Source organism: Lepisma saccharinum, chromosome 9 (assembly GCF_977018435.1).
Source record: "Lepisma saccharinum chromosome 9, izLepSacc3.1, whole genome shotgun sequence".
NCBI classification, from domain to species: domain Eukaryota; kingdom Metazoa; phylum Arthropoda; class Insecta; order Zygentoma; family Lepismatidae; genus Lepisma; species Lepisma saccharinum.
Window position 1 is genome coordinate 68,419,704 of NC_139237.1, and position 21,931 is coordinate 68,441,634.

General features: G+C 37.0%; 1 non-coding gene across 1 annotated transcript; it reads left to right on the forward strand.

Moving 5' to 3' along the window:
• Window positions 1-18,523: 18,523 nt before the first annotated feature.
• Window positions 18,524-18,597, forward strand: TRNAI-AAU (transfer RNA isoleucine (anticodon AAU)). The gene has a single exon. It is a non-coding gene; the product is annotated as a tRNA-Ile (tRNA).
• The last annotated feature ends 3,334 nt before the right edge of the window (window positions 18,598-21,931 follow it).

Here is a 21,931-nt window from a genome sequence, read left to right on the forward strand (position 1 = left end):
TAAGTTTTTGTGAATATATAGAGAACTGATTCTTTCTCTGAAAGCCTAATGTAAAGGAGAAACCCAGATCCGATCGAAACTTGAATAGGGGATTGATCCCCTTTGAAGGAATACGCACGTCACCGTCAAGTGGTTCAACAACAATTTCAACTCGTGTTGCCAATAGGTTACATTTATTTAAAATGTATCGATTCTTAACTCAACAAGTGTGTGGCTTTTTATTCAGGATTGTGTGTAACTCCCTTTTACTGATATTTCCATCGTCACATTCTTTTCCCATTGACGTGGAAAAAATGGGTGGGTTCGATCCCCACACTGGCCATAAGTTTTTGTGAATATATAGAGAACTGATTCTTTCTCTGAAAGCCTAATGTAAAGGAGAAACCCAGATCCGATCGAAACTTGAATAGGGGATTGATCCCCTTTGAAGGAATACTCACGTCACCGTCAAGAGGTTCAACAACAATTTCAACTCGTGTTGCCAATAGGTTACATTTATTTAAAACGTATCGATTCTTAACTCAACAAGTGTGTGGCTTTTTTTTCAGGATTGTGTGTAACTCCATTTTACTGATATTTCCATCGTCACATTCTTTTCCCATTGACGTGGAAAAAATTAGTCAAGTTTCAGAAAAGTGGCATTGCTATTGCTGGTGCTTACTATTCAAGAAACCCTCTTTCAACACAAACGATTTTACGATGGATGATATCATTTGGAGACAATTTCGTATTACAGAGTATTTTTTGGAGTGACTTCATTATCAAAAACTGCTTCAATTCACATCGTTAATTTTGTTTCTAATTTCTCTTCGTGTAATGGCCGGTTAGCTCAGTCTCGCATGGAACGCGTGAGTGAGCAGGTGTCGTGCGCGCTGCTCCTTTATAAGCGGTGGCAACTTTTGTGTCCTGTTGAATAGGACCAGTTAGTAGAATGGTGCTTCGGCGAATTAATACCCTGAAATTAAACTTTCGGAATGTTGCAACTAGACCCTCGACCTTAGACTTACATCGTTGGATTAACGACACGTTGCAGCTAAGGCCAGAACAAGTAGTGAGTATAGAGATTGATTTGTATCATAAGTGTGTGTTCCTGAAATTAACTTCGCGAGTGCTTGGTGAACGTTTGATACAGAACTCAAATGGCTGTGTTAAATATCACGACGATACCGATGAATATAGTGTTGGCATGACGTGGGCAGATATGGATTATGTGACGGTCCGGATACACGTTGTACCCGAGGAACTCAAAGATGACAAAATACGTTCAGTTTTGAGCCAATATGGCAAAATTATCGACAAAATTTTGGACGAAGTGTACACGGGAGAACATATTTATAAAGTTCGAACGGGACGAAAAATCTTGAAAATGTCATTACGTCACCCGATTCCCTCGTATGTTACAATATGTGGACAACGGTTTTGGGTGACGTATCTTGGTCAGGAACGCACTTGTGCTATCTGCGATTTGGGGGGACACGTGGCTGGGAAGTGCCCCTAACGACGTCCTGTTGGGCCTGTGAAGAATCCTACCCTGTATGCTAATGTCGCCAGATTTTGGCCCAATCAGATCGATGCCACTGAACCAGTGATGTCGGCAACCTTTACGAACCTATCTGCGCAGCATACCGAGACCGACACCAATAACTTGGATCGCGCTTCGACTTCGAACTCCCCCCCGAAACAGACAGAACAGCTACCAGTTGAGCCCCTGAGTGAGACCGTCGACGCCAGTGAAATGGAGGTGATAACGGAGGAGTCGACAGACCAGAACCAGAATGCAGAAGACACACCCATACTGGAACCAGTGAACGTGGATCTCGAGCAGCATGCCGACACGTCGGTCGATTCGTCCGACGGCACGCTACAATGAAGATGGAAGGTGCGAACAGTGAGATGCCTTGTCCATAGATGCCGGAAGTTTGAAGTCCTCACAGGCTAAGGAAGCGGAATGGCAACTTCAGCGTCGTCGCCAAGACACCTTTGAGCATCGCCAGAAGAAACGCAGTACGTCGAGATCGCCGACCGCGTCGAAGCGACCTCACCCCAAACGAAATAAGGCAAGGAAACCGGCAGTAAATACGACAGTGGACACAGGTACCGGTGATAGTAAGGAGAATAATAAGTATCTTTGACAAAGTATATAGATAGTAGTAATGGTAGTAGTGTCTGTTTTATGGTGTCTATTTCTAATATTTCTAACCAATAACATAAGTTCTGACAACTCAAGCGAGTGTTATAAAACATTACTGCAAAGCAAGCATATGGAACAGGAAATAATTTACCACGTGGCTACAAGAAATATCAACAAACTTTCATCTGAACTTAAACGAAAAGCTCTCATAGACTATATACGTTCTTATAATTTAGATATTGTTTGTATTCAAGAACTAGGTATAGGAAATCTTGATATTGGGTTTGATTATGTAGTATATAATAATAGTAATCATAACTCAACGGGAACGGCAATTATAGTTAGAAATAGTATTACAGTATCAAATGTACTATACCATCCATCAGGTAGAATAATTTGTGTAAATGTGGGTGACGTGTTTATATGCAATATTTATGCTCCGTCTGGTAGTGACGCACGTCAAGAGAGAGAGGAATTTTTCAATACTCAAGTAGCTACAGCCCTCGGTGGAAATAGACAACATATATTGTGCACGGGAGACTTTAACTGTACGTTAAGGCGAGAGGATCAAACCCCTGGGTTTAATACTTCACCAAGTTTAAACATTTTAGTGTCTGGGTTTGACCTAATAGATGTGTGGCAAAGAAAACATCCTAGCGAAAAAGGATATACATACATTAGAACAAATACTGCTAGTAGACTAGATAGGTTTTATGTAACAAAAGAACTGTTCTCGCATTCCACAAAAATAGAGGTACTTCCAAATTGTTTCAGTGATCATTTAGGTGTCCATTTAGATATAGCTTTAAATATCCCACACGTTCGGAAAGGAAGAGGTTATTGGCGATTAAACCTTCAACTACTTCAAGATGAGGCCTTTCGTAAGGAATTTGAGGAACAATGGGGAAAATGGGAAGTCATGAGTCATAGACAGACAGACTTCATAAAATGGTGGGACTCCTATCTAAAACCCTCAATTAAATACTTTTGCATGCAATAAAGCAAAGGAAAAATGGCGGATTTTTATAAGAAGTATAACTTTTACCATGCAGTTTTGAGAGAATTAGCAAACAAACTCAAAACAGATCAAACGGTTCTGAGTGAATATAAGAAAATACAAGCGGTCGTTCTGAGAATGTACAACCAAAAAATGCAAGGATATAATTATCGAAGCAAATTAGTAATGTTCGATCCCAAAGAACAACCTTCGCTGGCGCAAGTCCTAGAAGAAAGACGCAGAGAACAACGGAAGTTGATAACAGAGATCGACGATGAAGGAGGAGTAAAACTTACAAATACGAAAGACATTCAAAGACATTTAGTAGATTACTTTTCCAATAAATTCAGTGACACAAGTGCTGACAAGGAACAAGATTTTTCCGTTATTGAAAACTATATACCAAGAGTAACAGAGGAAGAAAGGGAGTTCCTCCAACAGCCCTTTACAAGAGAGGAAGTGGAACTAGCTGCAATGGCCGGCAAACGCAATCGCGCTGGAGGCATCGATGGCTTACCTATTGAATTATTCCAAACATTTTGGCCAGTGGTACAGACCATGCTGACGCGATGGGTAAATGAACGACAACAACGCATGGGACAAACGAGCCTGTTAGGAGTGATGGTACTCGTGCCGAAACGAGGACGACTCATCACGGCAAAGAATTTTCGCCCGATAACACTCTTGTGTGTGGACTATAAAATATACACACGATTAATCACAAAACGACTGCAACAATTGGCGGAGAAATTAATAGGACCACAACAATTCATCTTTCGAGCGCATGGTGCAATTTTTGAACTGTTAAATACATTAAGAGACGTTGTGGCACTTCAACAACAGAAAGTTGGATCAAAAGCAGCAATCCTGGCCTTGGACTTTGCAAACGCTTTCGACACAATCAAGCACGATTATTTCTTTACGTTGTTAAGAAAAGTAGGATTAGGAGAAAAAATTGTATCAGCTATTCAGTTGCTTTACACAAATGCAAGAGTACGCCTTAATGTTAACGGGACACTGTCAACGTCTTTCCCACTGAAGCGATCATTAAGACAAGGGTGTCCATTATCACTCTTTGCATTTGGCTTAGCAATTACACCCATTGTACGGTGGATGCAAGAACAGGTGCGGGGAGTGGAAGTCTACAGAAAATCGTTTAGAACATTCGCGTATGCAGATGACGTAACTGTTCTAATAAATGATGACAACGACTTGCAGAAGTTACAGGCTATCTTAAAAACAACGCAAAAATTAACAGGGTTAAAAGTAAACGATAAAAAATCCAAAATTTTCCAGCTAGGAAAAAACCCAATAAACTGCTATCAAGATTCACCTTATGATATTGCAAATGAAGTGACAATCTTGGGGGTAGTGTTTTGTTCAACGATACAAGAAATGAAAAATAGAACATATAGTGTGGTGATATCAAGATTACGACATGCAGTGTTTTGTGATAAGCGAAGGAATATATCCATAATCTCTAGAGTGACTTACAGCAACGTGTTTCTTCTTTCAAAAGTATGGTATGTTGCTCAAGTATTACCACTACCACCAGCAAGTGCAGCAGAAATACGACGGCTGGTCACACAGTTCATATGGCAGTCCCATGTACTTAGAGTGGCCTATACCACTTTGTGTTTACCATTAAGAACAGGTGGACTAAATCTAATGAATATTGAAATACAAGCACAGGCTCTCCTCAATCATAGAAATATTCAACTAGCGCTAAAAGATACGCCGAACTTGACCGGATATATACTCCATGCCTACTTAAGAGACATCGAACTTACAGCAACTGTATTACTGCCAAAATTTGACAGTGATACAAGTTATTTCCGATCAACGGTATTAGAATTTGTGTATCTTTTGATAACTAGTCCACAAATACAGACTGAAGCAATTACAGTCCAATTATTGTATCGTCAACAGTGCGACAGGCTCAAGGTCAAACCCAGAATAGTGAACCAGCAACCTAGTATTAACTGTAAATGTCCATTCATCAATTTCATCATTTCATCACTCATCCCCAACTTCGCAAATTAGCCAAGAGGCACAAAACGCGAAGTAAAATAAACCAAATCAAAATCAAATTAAAGTAAAATTAGTCACAATATTAAATGCAATTACACTCTGGTATACGCGAAGCAGAACTGTATTTTCGGATGCTGGCCGACTACAGTATCATAGAAAGCCCACTCTGAAAGGAGATGAATTGGTTGATTTGGTGTTTTAAGTCAACATTATGCATAGTAAGGCTAATCGGGACTGGACCTTCAGTTTAAAGTGGGATCCGAACCGAGTGTATAAAATAACGTGAACTGTGTGGTATAGGTGATCGTTTGCTTATGGAATGGAAGGTCATGGGTTCAAACCTACTTCTTTGCAAAATCTTTTTCGTGAAGTATACGGCTTTGGACGAGAATGCTTATCTACGTTTCTTGGATATTTCCGTTCATATTTATGCGATTTATGTCCAGCATTTTCGGATACAGAAAGTTGACATGTAAGTTCTTAATATGTGTTAACTTATAACAGCTGAATTAAAGGAAAAGTATTTCCTAAAATCCTGCCAATCACTGAAAGATTAAAATCTTTAGTAGAAGCATTACTTGAGGCATGCACAGTGTAGTAAGTAATGCTTCTACTAATGTTTTTTTTTTTTTAAAGTGATTGGCAGAATTTTAGGAAATACTTTTCCTTTCATTCAGCTATTATAAGTTAACACACATTAAGAACTTACATGTCAACTTTCTGCATCCGGAAATGCTGGACATAAATCGCATAAATATCAACGGAAATATCCAAGAAACGAAGATAGGCATTCTCGTCCAAAGCCGTTTACTTTCCAAAAAAGATTTTGCAAAGAAGTAGGTTTGAACCCATGACCTTCCATTCCATAAGCAAACGATCCCCCTACACCACACGTTTCACGTTATTTAATGCAGTTGGTTCAGATCCTACTTTAAACTGTAGGTCCAGTCACGATTAGCCTTACTATGCATAAAGTTGACTTAAATCACCAAATCAACCAACTCATCTCCTTTCAGAGTGGGCCTTCTATGATACTGTAATCGGCCAGCATCCGAGTATACAGTTCTGCTTCGCGTATACCAGAGTGTAATTCTATTTAATATTGTGACTAATTTTACTTTAAAACTACAGATTAAAGCGATAATAGTGTCCAGAAAAAGAACCTCAAAGTAGATCTTCACACAAAGTATTTTAATCCATTGCCGAACATTACAGTTACGAATAATAAATATTATGCTTTTCCATTGACCGTATTTTCGATTCATTGTGAATTTACTAAAAGGACCATGTCAAGACATCTAAATATGTAAGTTTTACTAGTAAATTCATTTAAAATGCACGAAACAACAGGGAGGAGAAAAATAAACCTCAAAAATAAGTAAAAATGCAACAAAAACTGTTAAAAATACTGACAAATAAACTAAAAGCCAAAAAAGGCCGAAAAATGAAAAAAAATGTAAAATAGAAAGTGTTTTCTGGCTCTAACTGAAGGGAAACGGACATGATATCAGGATTAGCATTGTTTTTAAGGGTCAGAAAAAAAGTTGATTTTTCATCAACTTCCGGACCCTAATTAGTAATTATGACCATTGAAAAAGTTGGAGGTAGCTTACTTAAAATTTTTCTTTGCTGAGGGATCATATAGTCCCATATCTCCACTTCATAATAAAGAAAAACATCAAGTTCATATTTCGAAAATGACTTGGAGTTTTCCACCACGAAAATATGTTTTTCATAGTTTGAAGTTCGTTAGTATTATCTTTCAAGGTTTCCACTGTTTTAATTTCACACATATTTTATATTTCATACGTTCCTCTTTCTTTTCATACAGTCTTTGGAAAAGAGCTGAAGTTTCTTGTCAAATGGGGTCTGGTTCAAATGACTCCTTTTCGCTCTCCTGTTCCTACTTTAAGCAAACAAAAAAATACTTCGTAACTAAACGATTGCTTGTTCAAAACACGGAATTTTTACACACTTTACAAAATATGACAAAACGCCAATAGACATGTTCATCATTTTTCCCTTTCAGCGTTTCTCGATTTTATCTGAATTTGTTTCCTCATGAAAATTGCCATGAGGAAATTATTGATATGACATTATGTGTGAATTGGTTTCTTCAAACTGGTAGCAAATTTTAACATGAGCTACCTGGAGAAGAGGTAGCGTGCTTGATTCTTACGAGGGAAGTCGTAGGTTCGATTCTCCACCTAGGCAGGATTTTTTTCAGGAGTATATCGTTGGGTGTAAAGTTTATCCACCTTGCTAAGAAGTTAACATTGGTCTCTGTATTTCACGAGAGGAAAGGAAATAGTAAGAGAAAGTCACATGCCACGTGGAATGCGCAGAGCTAAGTCTGTAATGGTGGTTTCGAATATTGCAAAGTTAGTGCGGAAAGTTTGTTATATCTGATACTCGTACTTTTTGTTCAAAGAAGACAAACATTTTAGATACAAAGCAGTGGTGAATTAACGATCATTATGAGGTTTTGAATTTTTTGTTTCTCACTCACTATATAAATACTTATTAGTAGTTTCTTATCGAATCGGCCTTCGTCGCAATAACAATTTACTTACATTAATTAGCGATTTACTATTAGTTTTAGACACATGGTAAGATGGTGGTGAGGGGATTGAAAACAGTCATTACGAAGGAACGGACATAAAATTACCAATCTTAGCAATTTGAGCTCATTAAAAGCTCTCCTTCGTTACAGTACTGCACTACATCACTACTTAACATAACTGTATATCTTTTTTTAGTATATCGAAATCAAATAATCAATATTTTAGGTGTCAGTGAAGAAAAAACACATTTTTGCATCCTGAATACATATATGTGTTTTGTGAATTAATCATGATGTGTGTGTTAACACAACATATGAACAATAACTAAAAAGGAAAGTTTTAACTTTAAAATCTGGAAATCTCCAACTTCAAAGGGGAAATATGCTCAGAAGAAGGGACGTCCCTCAAGTGTGCATCGGATTCATTTTTTAAATATTCTAATATCAACGGTGTCTGTTCAGCAAACAAAAAAAAAAAAAAAAAAGAAAGAAACAAAGAGGAGAGGATGGGATTTGAACCCGCGACCTTTCACGCTTGATAACAAATAAGGATAGCAGCGCCTAACCAACTGCTCTACGTTAAATTACTGACGTTATACCCTTAAAAACATGTTGACGTTCCTATGTTTCAAGCACATTTTCTCGACAAGTCGTGTAAAATATATGTTTTTGAGAACTGTTCGATATTATGCAAGGTATTGTCAATAAAATGTCGCATAAACTCCTCACAAATTTGCTTCTTTCTGCACAAACTTGATGGCAATTTCCTCCAGGTGGAGAAAAACTCTATTCAGTGTTTCAAACCCCCCCAATTTCAAGTCGAGCAAGCAGAATCTTAAATATCCTTCAAGATTCTTTTTCCAATTTATTATTTCTGTTTGATTGTGTATTATAATAGCGGTTTATAGTTTCTAAGTTCATGGAAACTGTTAAATTGAAAACCTATCACCGCAGCGTTTTTCGTCTAGTGGAAGAACCTACTCAAAGTTGGCTACTCTCAGCTGGAGCTGAAGTGCAATGTTGCTAAGTTTACGATTTCGGGACTTAGAATTCTTTCGGGGCGGTCAAATAAGATGTTGGGAAGTGTACAATAACGGCTGGGGGTTCGTCGGGCTGATCACCCGTCACCCCAACACTGGTCTGAGACCTCCACGCTGATGGCGGAACAGTGTGGGAGGGAGACCAGCAGTCGGTAGGTAAGCCAAGGCCCGCCAAGGTGCTGTAGGGTTATGTTATGTTACTATTAGTTTTAGACGCATGGTAAGATCGTGGTTAGGGGATTAACAACAGTCATGACGAAGGAACTGACATAAAATTACATATCTTAGCAATTTGAACTCATTAAACGCTCTCATTCGTTACAATACTGCACTTCATCACTACTTAACATAACTGTATCTCTTTTTTTAGTATATCGAAATCAAATAATCAATATTTTAGGTGTCAGTGAAGAACAAACAATACATAACTTAAATAACATTACATTTTGCATCCTGAATACATTTATGTGATTTGTGAATTAATGTGTGTGTTAACACAACATATGAACAAAACCTAAAACTAAAAGTTTTAACTATAAATCCTGGAAATTTGCAACTTCTAAGGGTAAATATGCGCAGAAGAGACGTCCCTCAAGTGTTCATAGGATTCATTTTTTAATAATTCTAATATCAAGGGTATCTGTTCAGCAAACAAAAAAAAAAAAGAAAAACAAGAAAGAGGTGAGGGTCGGATTTGAACCCGTAACCTTTCACGCTTGATGAAAAATGAGGATTGCAGCGCCTAACCAACTGCTCTACGTTAACTTCATGACGTTAGACCATCAAAAACATGTTGACGTTTATGGAGACTCCCACCCACCAGGATATCTATAAAGAGAAAGTCAAGGATAAAATAGAAAAGCTAGGGACAGGAAGGGATAAAATAAATTTGGAAGAAAGTTGGATGAATTTCAAGAAAATTGTGCTAGATGCAACAAAGGAAGTATGTGGCACATACAGAATAGGAATAAAGAAGAAGAGGACCCCATGGTGGACAGAGGAAGTAAGAGAACAAGTGAAACAAAAGAAACAAGCATGGCATAAATATTTAACAACAAAAGACAAAGAAGACTACCAAAAATACAAATTGGAAAGACAACGTACTAAAGAAATGGTCATTCTTGCAAAGAAAGAAGCATGGGAAGAATTTGGTAAATTTATGGAAAATAATTATAAAGAAAACAAGAAACTGTTTTATAAAGTGTTAAAAAATATGAGGAAAGATAAAGAATGTCCACTGAAATTCATCAAAGATAAAAATGGGAAAATGTTAACAGAAGAAACAGAAGTTATGAATCGGTGGAAGGAATATTTTATGGGATTGTTAGAAGGTACAAATATTGAGGAACAAACTGATGAAACAACTCTAGAAGTTATATTGGAAGAAGATGACACAATTAAGGAAGAAGAACTTAATAATGCCATAAAAAAGGTAAAAATCGGTAAAGCTGCAGGTCATGACAGGATTACACCAGAAATGGTTAAATATATGGGAAGTACAGGAAAGAAATTATTACTCCATACTATTAACCTTGCTTGGAAATACAAAAAGACACCAAAAGACTGGAGAATTGCAGTGATCACACCAATATTCAAAAAAGGAGACAACCGATTATGTTCAAATCACAGAGGAATTTCATTGTTGAGTGTCCCAGGTAAAATCTATGCAAGAATATTGGAATACAGACTCAGGCAAGAAATTGAACACCAACTAGAAGAAAGCCAAAGTGGATTTAGACCAAATCGAAGCTGCCAGGACTTAATTTTTACACTAAGACAAATATCAGGAAAAGTGATAAAATATAATAAAGAAATTCATATGTGTTTCATAGATTTGGAAAAGGCATTTGACAGGGTACCTTGGATTAAATTATGGGAAGTGCTGCAAAGAAGAAAAGTGAATGATAACCTGATCGCTAGCATACAAAGCTTTTACAATAACTGTTGTAACTACATCCGTACAAGTAACATAAAATCTGTTGAATTTTATACATCAACTGGAGTAAGACAAGGCTGCATTTTAAGTCCACTTCTGTTCATAATTTTAATTGATGAAATTACAAAAACTTGCAAAAGAAAGATTAAACCCTTTACTGTTGGGAATTGGCTCATGAGACCTGTACAAATATCAGAACTAGCTTTCGCAGACGATCTCGTTTTATTTGCTAAAACTGAAAAGGACTTACAATATAATTTAGATATATGGAACAGAGAACTACAAAAGGTAAATATGGGAATTAACACCAGTAAAACAAAAACAATGATAATAAGTAGAGAACATAGAAGTCATACCATTAAGATAGGAGGCGAGAGCTTGGAACAAGTAACAAAGTTCAAGTATTTAGGGTCTATAATAAGCAGCAGTGGGAAAATAGATGAAGAAGTAAATAATAGAATTGCTGCAGCAGGAAGATTATACCATGCTCTAAATAGAAACTTCATAAATAAAAAGGAAATTACGAAGAAAACAAAGTTGACAGTTTACAAAACAACGTATGCACCTTCACTAATTTACGGGTGTGAATCATGGCCACTAACAACTAATTATTCTAGCAAACTTCAAGCAACTGAAATGAGATACCTAAGAAGAATAGAAGGAAAAACAAAACGAGATAGAGTAAGGAATCAGACAATTCGAATGAGCCTTAAGACCCAACCTTTACAACAACAAATAGAAGCGTCGCAGTTGAGGTGGTTTGGTCATGTTCACAGAATGAGTGAAGAAAGGATACCTAAAAAGATATGGCAAGCTAAAGTAGATGGAAAGAGACCAAAGGGAAGACCAAGGCAGACCTGGGACAGCTGGATGGAAGAAATTTTGAGGAGAAGAGGATTGGATACCAACAGAGCAAAATATGTTAGCCAGGGACCGAGAAGGATGGAGAGCTCTTTGCAAAACCTCTACACCTGACGGTAGAAGAGGATCGACTAAGTAAAAGTAAATAGTGAGTGACAAACAAAAAATTCAAAACCTCATAATTATCATTAATTCCTCACTGCTTTGTATCTAAAATGTTTGTCTTCTTTGAACAGAAAGTACGAGTATCAGATATAACAAACTTTCCGCACTAACTTTGCAATATTCGAAACCACCATTACAGACTTAGCTCAATGTAACTTGATTCTGCGCATTCCACGTGGCATGTGACTTCCTCCTATCATCGAAATAACTTCCTCTTACTATTTTCTTTCACCTCGTGAAATACAGAGACCAATGTTAACTTCTTAGCAAGGTGGATAAACTTTACACCCAACGATATACCCCTGAAAAAATGCTGCCTAGGAGGAGAATCGAACCTACGACCTCCCTCGTAAGAATCAAGCACGTTACCTCTTCTCCAGGCAGCTCATGTTAAAACTTGCTACCAGTTTGAAGAAACCAATTCACACATAATGTCATATCTATAATTTCCTCATGGCAATTTTCATGACGAAACGAATTCAGAAAAAATCGAGAAACGCTGAAAGGGAAAAATGATGAACATATCTATTGTTGTTTTGTCAAATTTTGTAAATTGTGTAAAAATTCCGTGTTTTGAAAAGTATTTTTTTGTTTGTTTAAAGTAGGAACAGGAGAGCGAAAAGGAGTCATTTGAACCAGACCCCGTTTGACAAGAAACTTCAGCTTTTTTCCAAAGACTGTATGAAAAGAGAGAGGAACGTAAGAAATATAAAATATGTGTGAAATTAAAACAATGGAAACCTTGAAAGATAATACTAACGAACTTCAAACTATGAAAAACATATTTTCGTGGTGGAAAACTCCAAGTCATTTTCGAAATATGAACTTGATGTTTTTCTATAATATGAAGTGGAGATATGGGACGATACGATCCTTCAGCAAGAAAATTTTAAGTAAGCCACCTCCAACATTTTCAATGGTCATAATTACTAATTAGGGTCCGGAAGTTGATGAAAAATCAACTTTTTTCCTGACCCTTAAAAAGAATGCTAAACCTAATATCATGTCCGTTTCCCTTCAGTTAGAGCCGGAATACACTTTCTATTTTACATTTTTGTTTTGCATTTTTCGGACACTTTTGGCTTTTAGTTTATTTGTCAGAATTTTTAACAGTTTTTGTTGCATTTTTACTTATTTTTTAGGTTTATTTTCCTCTTCCCCTGTTGTTTCGTGCATTTTAAATGCATTTACTAGTAAAACTTACATATTTAGATTTCTTGACATGGTCCATTTAGCAAATTCACCATGAATCGAAAATACGGTCAATGGAAAAGCATAATATTATTCTTAACTGAAATGTTTGGCAATAGATTAAAATACTTTGTGTGAAGATCTACTTTGACGTTCTTTTCTGGACACTATTATTGCTTTAATCTGTAGTTTTAAAGTAAAATTAGTCACAATATTAAATGCAATTACACTCTGGTATACGCGAAGCAGAACTGTATTTTCGGATGCTGGCCTACTACAGTATCATAGAAGATGAATTGGTTGATTTCGTGTTTTAAGTCAACTTTATGCATAGTAAGACTAATCGTGACTGGACCTACAGTTTAAAGTGGGATCCGAACCGAGTGCATAAAATAACGTGAACCGTGTGGTGTAGGGGGATCGTTTGGTTATGTAATGGAAGGTCATGGGTACAAACCTACTTCTTTGACAAATCTTTTTCGGGAAGTAAACGGCTTTGGACGAGAATGCTTATCTACGTTTCTTGGATATTTCCGTTGATATTTATGCGAATTTATGTCCAGCATTTTCGGATACAGAAAGTTGACATGTAAGTTCTTAATATGTGTTAACTTATAACAGCTGAATGAAAGGAAAAGTATTTCCTAAAATCCTGCCAATCACTGAAAGATTAAAAACATTAGTAGAAGCATTACTTGAGGCATGCACAGTGGCGACGATTATTGAGTGTGGAGGCTCAGATGTGCCAGCATTATGCTAAACATTATCTACCAAGGGAAATAAACTGTCCTTGCCCTCCCCCTACCCAAACTTGCCCCATCAGTTTTGATACCCAATCGCCGCCACTGAGCATGAATAGCATAAATATTTACAGTAATATCATATAATATTACATTACGTTATTAGAACACTTCGTACTCGGTAAATAAAAAGGGAAAAAATAATAAGGAAATGGTGGGATTTGAACCTACGATGTTTCGATCTTGACGAAAACAGTGAAAAAACGAAAGTGCCGTCATGTAACCAACTACTCCAGGAGATTGCTAGCAGAAAACTCAGTAAAACACGTTAATCTCAGTTGAAGCAACATTGTGCCGGAGTTTCGAACCATTTTTCGCCAAGAACCAAGGAAAAGTCACACTTTGCAGAATCGTTTGGTGTTATGCAAGGTATCTTTACTAAACATTTCGCATAAAATCATCATAAATTTGCTTTCTTGCATTCAAATGTGACCGCAATTCTTTTCAGGTGGTTGAGAACTGTTCAGTGTTTCACAATGCACATACATTTTCCTATTTTCAAATTCAGAACGAAGAATCTTGAAATATTTTCAACATTCGTATTTCTACTTAACATTTTTTTGTCTACTCATATATTTTATTACTGCTCTAGGGTATCTTTACTTTATGGAGTGTGAAAGAATGAAAAGAAAAATCACGAGCGTTTCCATTCAGGAAGAAGAAATGTTGCAACGTTGGCTACTCTTAGTTGGCTCTGAAGCGCTATTCTGCCAAATTTACGAATTCCGGACTTTAAAATTTTTCAGGGCGGTCAAATAAGTGCGAAGTGCACGTACACTTCGCAACATCTTATTTGACCGCCCCGAAAGAATTCTAAGTCTCGAAATCGTAAACTTAGCAACATTGCACTTCAGCTCCAGGTGAGAGTAGCCAACTTTGAGTAGGTCCTTCCACTAGACGAAAAACGCTGCGGTGATAGGTTTTCAATTTAACAGTTTCCATGAACTTAGAAACTATAAACCACTATTATAATACGCAATCAAACAGAAATAATAAATTGGAAAAAGATCCTTGAAGGATATTTACGATTCTGCTTGCTCGAATTGAAATTTGGGGGGTTTGAAACACTGAATAGAGTTTTTCTCCACCTGGAGGATATTGCCATCAAGTTTGTGCAGAAAGAAGCAAATTTGTGAGGAGTTTATGCGACATTTTATTTACAATACCTTGCATAATATCGAACAGTTCTCAAAAACATATATTCTACACGAATCGTCGAGAAAATGTGCTTGAAACACAGGAAGGTGGGAGTCTCCATAACGTCAACATGTTTTTAAGAGTTTAACGTCATTAAGTTAATGTAGAGCAGTTGGTTAGGAGCTCCTATCCTTATTTTTCATCAAGCGAGAAAGGTCGCGGGTTCAAATCCCAACCTCTCCTCTTTCTTTTCTTTTTTTTTGTTTGCTGAACAGATACCGTTGATATTAGAATATTTAAAAAATGAATCCGATGCACACTTGAGGGACGTCCCTTAGAAGTTGGAGATTTCCAGGGTTTAAAGTTAAAACTTTTCTTTTTAGTTATTGTTCATATGTTGTGTTAACACACACATCATGATTAATTCACAAATCACATATATGTATTGAGGATGCAAAATGTAATGTTATTTAAGTTATGTATTGTTTGTTCTTCCTGGTCTGAGACCTCCACGCTATAACAGGTGACGGCGGAACAGTGTGGGAGGGAGACCAGCAGTCGGTAGGTAAGCCAAGGCCCGCCAAGGTGCTGTAGAGCTGTGGGGTTATGTTATGTTATTGTTTGTTCTTCACTGACACCTAAAATATTGATTATTTGATTTCGGTATACTAAAACAAACATATACAGTTAGGTTAAGTAGTGATGTAGTGCAGTACTGTAACGAAGGAGAGCGTTTAATGAGTTCAAATGGCTAAGATTGGTAATTTTATGTCCGTTCCGTCATAATGACTGTTGTCAATCCCCTCACCACCATCTTACCATGCGTCTAAAACTAATAGTACATCGCTAATTAACATAAATAAATTATTATTGCGACGAAGGCCGATTCGATAAGAAACTACTAATAAGTATTTATATAGTGAGTGACAAACAAAAAATTCAAAACCTCATAATGATCGTTAATTCCTCACTGCTTTGTATCTAAAATGTTTGTCGTCTTTGAACAGAAAGTAAGAGTATCAGATACATAACTTTCTCTTACTATTTCCTTTCCTCTCGTGAAATACAGAGACCAATGTTAAATTCTTAGCACGATGCATAAACTTTACACCCAACGATATACTCCTGAAAAAATACTGCCTAGGTGGAGAATCGAACCTACGACCTCCCTCGTAAGAATCAAACACGCTACCTCTTCTCCAGGTAGCTCATGTTGAAATTTGCTACCAGTTTAAAGAAACCAATTCACACATAATGTCATATCTATAATTTCCTCATGGCAATTTTCATGAGGAAACGAATTCAGATAAAATCGAGAAACGCTGAAAGGGAAAAATGATGAACATGTCTATTGGCGTTTTGTCATATTTTGTAAATTGTGTAAAAATTCCGTGTTTTGAACAAGCAATCGTTTAGTTACGAAGTATTTTGTTGTTTGTTGAAAGTAGGAACAGGAGAGCGAAAAGGAGTCATTTGAATCAGACCCCGTTTGACAAGAAACTTCAGCTTTTTTTCGAAAGACTGTATGAAAAGAGAGAGGAACGTATGAAATATAAAATATGTGTGAAATTAAAACAATGGGAACCTTTTTAACATTTATTTATAATGTTATTTTATAATTATATTTATAATTTATTTTTTGTTGCATTTTTACTTATTTTTGAGGTTTATTTTTCTCCTCCCCTGTTGTTTCGTGCATTTTAAATGCATTTACTAGTAAAACTTACATATTTAGATTTCTTGACATGGTCCTTTTAGCAAATTCACCATGAATCGAAAATACGGTCAATGGAAATAATATTATTCTTAACTGAAATGTTTGGCAATGGATTAAAATACTTTGTGTGAAGATCTACTTTGAGGTTCTTTTTCTGGACACTACTATCGCTTAAATCTGTAGTTTTAAAGTAAAATTAGTCACAATATTAAATGCAATTACACTCTGGTATACGTGAAGCAGAACTGTATTTTCGGATGCTGAAATGCTGGCCGACTACAGATTATAGAAGGCCCACTCTGAAAGGAGATGAATTGGTTGATTTGGTGTTTTAAGTCAACTTTCTGCATAGTAAGGCTAATCGGGACTGGACTTACAGTTTAAAGTGGGATCCGAACAGAGTGCATAAAATAACGTGAACCGTGTGGTGTAAGGGAATCGTTTGCATATGGAATGGAAGGTCATGGGTTCAAACCTACTTCTTTGCAAAATCTTTTTCGGGAAGTAAACGGCTTTGGACGAGAATGCTTATCTATGTTTCTTGGATATTTCCGTTGATGTTTATGCGATTTATGTCCTGCATTTCTGGATGCAGAAAGTTGACATGTAAGTTCTTAATATATGTTAACTTATAACAGCTGAATGAAAGGAAAATATTTCCTAAAATCCTGCCAATCACTGAAAGATTAAAAACATTAGTAGAATCATTACTTGAGGCATGCACAGTGGCGACGATTATGGAGTGTGAAGGGGCAGATGACCCCTCACTATGCTAAAAATTATCTACCAAGGGAAAGAAACTGTCCTTGCCCCTCCTCCCCCCACCTTGCCCCATCAGTTTTGAAACCCAATCGCCGCCACTGAGCATGCATCGCATAAATATTTACAGTAATATAATATAATATTATATTTCGTTATTAGAACACTTCGTACTCGGTAAATAAAAAGGAAAAAATAATAAGGAAAGGGTGGGATTTGAACCTACGATGTTTCGATCTTGACGAAAACAGTAAGAAAACGGAAATGTTGTCATCTAACCAACTACTTCAGGAGATTGCTGAGACAAAGCTCAGTAAAACACTTTAATCTCAGTTGAAGCAACATTGTGCCGGAGTTTCGAACCATTTTTCGCCAAGAACCAAGGAAAAGACACACTTTGCAGAATCGTTTGGTGTTGTGCAAGGTATTTTTTACTAAACATTTCGCATAAAATAATCATAAATTTGCCTTCTTGCATTCAAATGTGACCGCAATTCTTTCCAGCTGGTAGAGAACCTTTTCAGTGTTTCACAATGCACATACATTTTCCTATTTTCAAATTCAGAACGAAGAATATTGAAATATTTTCAACAGTCGTATTTCTACTGAACATTTTTTTGTCTACTCACATAATTTATTACTGCTTTAGGGTATCTTTACTTTATGGAATGTGGAAGAATGAAAAAAAATCACAAGCGTTTTCATTCAGGAAGAAGAAATGTTGTAAAGTTGGCTACTCTTAGTTGGCTCTGAAGCGCTATGCTGTCAAATTTACGAATTCTGGACTTTGAAATTTTTCAGGGCGGTCAAATAAGATATTGCGAAGTGTATACCATATCCAAGTTAGACAATGGAGATATTACTGGTATTTTTAAGAAGGGAAAGTTAATCGTTAGAGGGTTTCTTATGCGTTATCCTGGATATGTCTTCTTGATACAACTCTCTGAAATTACAGGATTTCTTGACTTCCCCTTCAAGAAAACGTAAAATTATTTCTGTAATGTTTTTTTTTTTTTCTGATCAGGACTTTTGCATGACATGGTGATAAAGGGATGTCAGTATATGAAAGATCGCTGGTTCACTCCGCATGACAGTGATATTCTCGGGAGCACTGTGGAATCATATCGACAAACAACGGGGGAAGTTGATTGATTGAAGTTATTCGCACAAGACAGGTATGTCAAGGCACTCACTTGGCCGGTTAGCTCAGCTGGTTAGAGCGTCGTGCTAATAACGCGAATGTCGTGGGTTCGATCCCCACACTGGCCAGGTCATAGATCTTATCTTTTTCGATATGTTGGATGTTCAAAGTAAAAATAATATTACGAAGTACTGTATCATATCCAAGTTAGACAATGGAGATGTTACTGGTATTTTTAAGAAGGGAGTGGTTAGCACATCACGCTACGACGCCGGGCGTCCCGGGTTCGAATCCTGGCTCGGACATGGATGTTTGTGATTGTCTGTCCTGAAAGTCCTGAAACTGAAATATGAATGAATTGAAATGATATGAGAGAAAGAAGTGTGATGGGGGAAGCTTCCGCATATGGGCTTTCCTTAAAAAAAAAAAAAAAAAAAAGTTGGTTAGAGCGTCATGCTAATAACGCGAATGTCGAGGGTTCGATCCCCACACTGGCCATAAATTTTGGTGAAGATATAGAGAACTGATTCTGTCTCTGAACGCCTGATGTAAAGGAGATACCCAGAACCGATCGGAATTTGATTAGAGGTAAGGGTAAAGTTATTCGTATCGGACAAACTGCTGAAATTTGCTAGTTCATTTAATTTGAATATTCTGACTTACGTATTCTGCATTGAGAAACATTGCTGAAGGTGGCATTTCGCTTATTTCACATAAATAATCACTATTTGCGACATATCGAATAAGTTTTCTTTGTTTCTTTTGGCCTTCGGTAACACGCAAAATAAATGGCGGTCACAGTTTCACTACCGTACTCGGCATGCAGTGTTTCCACCCCCATGTTTGTAGTTTATAAACTACAAATCTGTTTCTATCGTCAAGAACAAAGAGGTGTAACAAACACTGTAAGGAATAACAATCTAATACAAATATTTACGTCAATTGTGTACCATTCAATAATACTCCTGCAGAAGAATCAACAAATTCAAATTTGGAATTATCCAGAAAATTATCGATACGATTGTATCGAAAATTCTATGTAACGTGTAGCAAAAGTTATGTGTATTTCTGCCTGGATTAACACTTCAGCTCTTTACTTTGTGAAAAGCTGTAAACCTGCGCGCCCTTCAAACAGACCGAGGAGATGCCACTCACCCTGTTGATATAAGAGCGGTCCAAGTAAATAATGACGAGCAACATAAGTTGCATTTCGCATCACTCCGTTGAACCGTTTCAATTACACTGGTCAACAGCCAAAATGCGACATGAGTGATATATACAATTTCTAGTCAATATTGGTCTCCTAAATACGAAACTATAGATAAAAATCGCTATTGACTAATTATAATTGAGTTACAGGGCATTATTGATTTGGAGAAGTTCCCTATGTATATGGTATTGCATAGCTGTAAGAAGTAAATGTTGAGTTTTTCTTTTCTTACCTTATTTTTTTATTTGTTGTAAGGAAAGGGGGAACTGTTCAAGATCAGCCACAAAACCTCTTTATTCATTGTTTTGTGAGATGTTAATTTGTGCAGACGTGATTGTGGCTTTATAAAACTAGGTTGATTGTGTGCATTTATCGAAGATCATGTTTGCGTATTACGTGGTCCGTTTCTGGTAAGGTTGACATTTATTTTCTGGACAGCGGAGAAATATTACCCCTGCTGTTAGAACAGCCTACAATCTATATTTCGGTGAATACTGCAAGATAAGACTTGGGCTCCACATTTCCGTTGTAAGACCTGCTACACGAATCTGCTGGACTGGATGAATCACAGAAGACCATTGATGTCATTTGCTATTCCCATGATTCGGCTGGAGCCCACTAATCATACAGACGATTGTTTATTTTCTTGTATGGTCCCATCAATACAACGTATGTCCAATACTAAAAAGAAGACAATTGTATTTCCAAATATTCGTTCTGCTTCTCGTCCTGTGGCGCATAGTAATGAACTACCTGTTCCAACAACCCCTGAATCTTATTCCGTAGACTCACAAGACGAACCGTATGATCCACAACCTTCCACATCTACAGATCCGGACTTTGCAGGTGATGTTAAACTTACAGAACAGCACAAGGTTAGCCAAGGCAGAGCTATTAGCCTCCAGAGTTCAACAATGGCTGGCTAGTAATGTGAAGGTGTCATTTTATCGTGACGGTCAAAAAATGTTGGAAGAATACTTTTCTACCGAAGGAGATCTGATATACTGCAGTGATATTAATGGTTTATTGGGGGCTATGGGCATTAAGCACATCTGCGAAGAGTGGCGGTTGTTCATAGATGCATCGGTATAAAGTCTAAAAGCTGTACTGCTTCATAACAGCAATCAATTGACGTCAATCCTTATTGGTTATTCTGTGTAAAAGAAAGAATCGTATGATAGCCTAAAATTCCTCCTTCAATCAATTAAATACAACAACTAGGTACATACCTATGGAAAATATGTGCAGATTTGAAAGTCATTGCTATTTTAACTGAACCCCAACAAGGCTATACCAAATATTGCTGTCTCCTCTGCGAATGGAATAGCAGAGACAGAGCTTCTCATTTTATTAGAAAGGATTGGTCATTACGTCAAAGTATGGAAACTGGAAATATGAATGTACATAATGAACCTCTCGTTGAATCTGAAAATATTATACTTCCTGCACTTCATATAAAGCTTGGACTGATCAAACACTTTGTCAAAAGGTTGGATCGAAACTCTTTGGTATTCAAATATCTACTTAACAAATTTCCAAAAATCAGTGAACAGAAGATCAAGGAAGGAATTTTTGTGGGCCCTCAAATTCGTCAACTTCACCAGGACGAGATATTCGAACACCTGCTAAGTAATGTTGAGAAAGGTGCATGGAGTTCTTTCGGAGAAGTCTCCAACAATTTCTTGGGAAACAAACGTGCTGAAGACTATAAAAAACTTGAAAGTAATTTGGTTTCATCGTATCAAAAAATGGGTTGAAATATGCTCCTTAAATTGCATTTTCTACTCTCATCTCAATTTCTTCCCGAAAAGTTGTGGGGAGGTAAGTGATGAACACTGTTTGCGTTTCCACCAACTATAATGGAGAAAAGATACCAAGGGAAATGGAGTACAGGAATGCTTGCCGACTATTGCTGGACAGTAACCAGGGATGATCCTTAACTTCACTACAAGAGGGAAGCAAAGAGGAAGCAGATTTAACACACGTAAGTAGTAGAGAACACACCATACAGTAGTATAGCAGAAAATATTTATTTTGTGATTAATGTAAAAACTATGATTCATGAATTTACTTGGAAAGGCAAATGGAAATGTACCCACATTTTGTACTGTTAGCATAATACAGTTCAAGCGTAAAAGTCACATGCACACCAAGCATACGTCATTCCACTACGTTAGAACATTGGTAAACCCGACTTTTCGACAATACCTCGTATAATTCTTAAACCGGAAGTCGAGTGGCATTTTCATTGC